We start from the raw sequence: 5475 nt of genomic DNA, 5'->3' as shown, positions 1-5475 counted from the left end.
AAAAACTTAAAAGACTACAAAAGGAGCCTGAAACCAAGTAGTTTAAGAACCGCTGTCACAGACACGGTTAACTCTTGCTAGGTGATGTTCCAGGTGATGGTAAAAGGCCATGAACCACACCTTTGGATACTTACAAGTGTTAGAACACTGCTTTAAAAATGCTTGCTGGCACCAGGCAGTGGTGACACACATCTTTAATCCATGCACTCAGGAGGCAGAGGCAGGTGGATCTCTGAGTTTGAGGCCAGCTTGATCTACAGAGTGAGTTCCAGGACAGGCTCCAAAGCTAAAGAAAAACTCTGTCTCTAAAAACAAAAACAAAAACATGCTTGCTGGACCTACTATGCTGTGTAGGCTGTGAAGAAATGCCATCTGTGCCTTGGGACTCAGGGCTGTTGCTGGCACACACTGTTTAGCTGTGTCTACTTGGACACACACCAAGCGTCACCAATTTCTGCCTCAGTGAGGGGGCCCAGCCACCCAGCAGCTGCTATATTTCCTTCCCTTAGCATTTATGGTTGTATATCTGTGGACAGAACGTCTTGGATTGAGTGGATGGAGAAAGAATGAAGCAATAAATGAGCAAGCCCATATATGTCACATACTTCCCCAAGTCACATGGCAGTGATGGCATGCATGATCACGAGAAAGCTCTGTCTTGTGTCAGCCTGGCACTGCAGGGGTTCCAGCAAGCAGACAGGAGAAGCAAGGGATGACTGTGTTACCAGCAGATGTTTAGGTAGAGGTTGGTTTTACAACCAATGATCCCCGGTGTTTCCTGTGTCAGAGCCTGTGTGCGTGGCTGACTGCATCTTGGAGTGTTTAGATTGTAGTCTGTGGCTGGTGATGTAGTGTAGCCATCTCTCTCTTCCCCGGCAACCACTTTCACACTCTCTCCACCCCCTACACATCTTTTTGAAGTCTGTCTTGACAGACATATAAGAAGGTTAATATTAACAATGCACCAAGTGGCCTCCGCCTCCGCCAGGCTTCTAAAGCACTGATGAAAGTCAATTATGATGGGATCATGTTGACTTTAAATTAGCAGAGACCAGCCGTGGGTCGCCACCTTGATCTGGTCCAGGGAGACTTTTCTGTGGTTTAACCAGCTTTCTAAAACAGAGTCTGCCCCAGGGACCAGGGAAAATTACTTTAATGACTAGTTATATTTTGAAGATGGAGCAGGGTGCCATTTAGACAAAACAGAATCTCCTCGTTAATCTGTGGCCAAATGCTTGTAAGACATTAAAGAGAAGTGGAAAAGCCCATTAAAAAAAAAAGAAGAACCAAGATGAGAGAGGCTCTCATCCTAAGTGTGATTTCAGATGTCACTGTGAACGTAATGGCAAGTTTTCTTCAACACAGAAACCGACAGGACCGTCTCCCATCTCTGTCTCCTACGCAGGGTTAGAAAAGACTAGCCTAGTGGCAGGAAGTCCTCCTTGAGCCTGGCTGTGGATGCTACACACTGAATTCCAAAGTACCAGCATCCCTTGACAGAATGAGCTTGGAGTAACCACGTACATGGCCAAGGCTGTGGAATGGGAGGCTAAAAGGGTCATATTGCAAATAACAAATGACAAAATGAACGTGTCATGAACCCTGAAGCTACAGCCCCAAACAACAGCCAGAAAAGGCAGAGCGACGCCAGACTTCAAGGCTCCATGGAGGTGTGCTAGTGTCTTGCTGTATCCCACGGGGCCTATGTGCCTGGTTGCTTCTTTTAGTGGAATGCTGATGGGGCCTTCGGGTTACTTGACTAACCTGAGGTGTGGCTGACACAGAGAAGGAGACATCCTCACTCAGCTCACAGTTTTGGAATTCAGAACTATTCCTGTGAGTGCCCCACAGTGATCAATGAGAAGAGCGATCAATGAGAATTTTTCTCTTTCCTTTCTTTTTCTTCTTTCCTCCCCCCTCCTTCCCTCCCTCCTTCCTTCCTGCCTTTCTATTGTATGTTCATATACTTTAATACATATGGATCTTTCTATCTGTCACAGTTATTTTTTGTTGTTGTTGTTGTTTTGTTTTGTTTTATTGTAACAGTGTTACTCTGTTTAGCCCTGAATATCCTGAAACTCACTCTGTAGATCAGGCTGGTCTGGAACTCACAGAGATCCAGCTGCCTCTGCCTCCCAATTGTTGGAATTAAAAGGCGTGTGCCACCACCGCCTGGCACAGTTATTCTTTGTGCTAAACAAAACAAAGCGGTCCACTCTGCCTATAAGTACCGCATGAAATCAGCTTCCCAGGTTCTGCCTTAGCCCGTGGTGTTTGGGGCCTCTTCGCTCTCAGGTGTCAGCCTGTGTCATTCCTGTGTGGGTTCCTCTGCTGCCCCCAAAGATAAGGCTTCTCTACGAGGTCCTGGCTCCTTTTAGGGATGATGTGTACTCAGATGCTCTTGTCCTCAGGGTGCCTACGGCCATGAGTTGCTCATTATCACTGAGGTTTTTAATTAATTTAAAATTCCTCTATTATCTTATCTTCTCATTATTTTTAATTAAATCATCTTTTACATTTATTAATTTCTTTTTGTGTGTGCATGTATGTGTGTTCACGTATGTGTGTTCACGTGTGTGTTCACGTATGTGTGTGTTCACGTATGTGTGTGTTCACGTATGTGTGTGCATGTATGTGTGTGTTCACATATATGTGTGTGCATGTATGTGTAGGTGCGCCTGTATGTGTGGGTACACATGTAGCACGGACTGCACGTGAAGGTCAGAGGACAGCTCCAGGGAGCCAGTTCTCTCCTTCCACCACGGGGCTTCTAGAGCTCAAACTCAAGTTTGTCGGGCTTGGCAGCGGGTGCCTTTCCAGCTGAGCCGTCTCATTTGCCCAGTTTAGTTCTTTCCATTCTTTTAAACATCAACTATCCCTACCATTATGCCATTGCTTATTTGCTCTATGTATTTGGATTCACAATAGCAATACTGTGTAATCATTAACAAGACGGAAACCAAAAACAGTCTAAGATTTCTTGCATGTTTTGTTTGGTTTTAGTTTTGGTTTTCCTAGTGAAATATCCTACTACGAAACATGGCAATCCACCCACACCTTAATCCCAAGCAGCCCTTCTACCTTGCTTTTTTTGTTGTTGTTGTTCTTAGGGGTTTCCATTTTCAGAATCAAATTTTGCTTCATAATTATAAAGAATATATGCCCTGGGCCACGATCAAGTCTACAAAACAGACTCAAATAAGTATGTTTTCCATTCTATCCCATTTGCCAGTTCCTCTACTGACAATTCCTTCTTCTGGTTGCCGTGGGGATGCAACAAGTTACCCCAAAGTTACCACCAAATCTTAGCGGCATGCACGAGCATTGACTATGCTCATATATCTTATGGGTGCAAATTTAGACAAGGCTTTAAGGCAGGCAAGAACGGGGACAGCTCAAAAGCATGGGATTCTACTGTGCAGCCTGAGATGCTGACCGGCACATTCCAGATATGCATGCCCCTCTCTGAGCAAGGCATGTAAGAACCTGTAGTGACCTCGGTCTCCTACCTGCATCAAGCTGCGTGCACATCCCTCTTCAAAGTGGAAACAGTAAACAGAAGAAACAATGGATTTCTCCTTATAATGACCGTCAAACTCAGATTCTATTCTATAATATTCCAGCTATGTCCAGGTTTGACGGTGGGAGGCCTGACCTGACCTCTATTAGCTTTGGGTATGTGTGCAATAAGGTAAAGTGTGTCTTCTGAGTAGGGAGGATCCCCTATTATTGTCTTATGCCTGTGCATAGTTGGATACATGTGTGCTTAAAATCAGGTGCATCATGGGCAGGGACATGCATGGTAAAGGCTGTATGACATAAAAGCCTGTCAATCAAAACAGACAACCACCCTTACTATACTCCTTAGTATAGAGCCCCAATGGGTTCCTTCTCCCAAACCCCAATGGGGGCCATTGAGGATCTTCATTCAGAGCTCTGCTTTCAGTCTTGACAGTATTTCTTTGACCTGTACTATTGCTTTGCTTAGACTGAAGTTTCCCTGCTACTTTGCATTTTGTGTGAGCTTTTGCTTCTCTGAATAAGATTCCAAGAGCCTGGTGCCACCTGGTCGAGACACTGACAACCACTAACAATGTGACAGGAATGGTATAGCATGTACCCAAAATGCACCCAAAAGGTCTGGGTTGCTAGCCAATGGGATTTCTGACTGCATCCTGAGGGCTCTGAGCTCGTCAGTGACTTATTCATTGAGGGCTTTCCAATTGATTGGAAGGTGATGGTCACTCTATTTGGTGAAGCCTACTTGAGGAAGCTGGGGTGTCCTCTTGGGGCCTAGATCTTAAGCCCAACCCCCATTTCTTCTGCATGCCCTTCCAACATGATGCTGTGCCTCACCACAGAATAGCTGACCAAGAGTGACCCTGGCCTGATACCTCTTAATCTTGAGCCAAAAATCTTCCTTTTAATTGTTCTTTCCAGGTGTTTTATCACAGTGATAGAAATGTAATATCTTGGTGAGCTGATTGCTTCCTGATTCCTGTGTCTCAGCTTGTCTTAGTCTGTTTTCTGTCACGGATGACACAGTACTAAACTGAAGAAGTTAAAGATCCCTTGGAGGCTGAATGCCCACAAATTGTTGCTGGCTCTTGTGATTGACAGTTATCTTGTAGACACCATCCCAAGATGGTGATGTGGGAGAGTCTTCTGTTTGTGTTGATTTCATTCGTTAATAAAGAAACTGCCTTGGCCAGCCCTTAGGTGGGTGGAGTAGACAGAACAGGAAAAAGGAAGTGAGGTAGATGGCTCAGTCAGATGCTACGCCTCTCCTAAATTAGACCTCCGTGCCTCTCCTCCGAGAGAGGCCAGATGTGATGAAGCTAGCCACCATTTCAGACATGCTGAATCTTTTCCAGTAAGACACTACTCGTGGTGTTACATAGATTATTAGATATGGGTTAGTCAAGATGTGAGTAAGAGGCTGAAAATAATGGGCCAGGCAGTGTTTAAAAGAATACAGTTTGTGTGTTGTTATTTCGGGGCAAAAGCTAGCAGATGGCCGAGAGCAGGGCGGCAGGAAGCCGCCCGCAGCTACACTACAGATTGGCACCCAACGTGGATAACTGGATCCACAGAAAGCTTGAGAAAGCTTGGGAAAGAATAGAGTAAAGCATGTTTTCTTGATAGCAGTAATTTCTCAGGTCTGCTCTGATTGCTAGAAGCTAGCAAGCACTCTCATCTAAGAGAGGCTTCCTGACTCAGCTTTAGCTGTAAAACCGTGCGTCTCTTTTAAGAGGTCCTGCTACGAAACACTTAAATGGGGTTGATAAAAGCTGACTGCATGCTTGTTTTCAGCCGTAGCAGGAAAAAAAGTTGTGCTGTTTTAAAATGCCAGCTTTCTGGGCCATCCTGCAAGGGCAAACTCTTACTCTTTCAAGCAGGCAGTCCTGACTATGGAGCTTTTGATTGTTGTTTGACACTGTTGCAGCTTGCTTGCTGGCAGGGACCTTGAAATGC

This window comes from Arvicola amphibius, chromosome 8 (assembly GCF_903992535.2).
Source record: "Arvicola amphibius chromosome 8, mArvAmp1.2, whole genome shotgun sequence".
NCBI lineage: Eukaryota > Metazoa > Chordata > Mammalia > Rodentia > Cricetidae > Arvicola > Arvicola amphibius.
The sequence above is the reverse complement of the archived record's forward strand: the minus strand, read 5'-3'. Positions refer to the sequence as shown.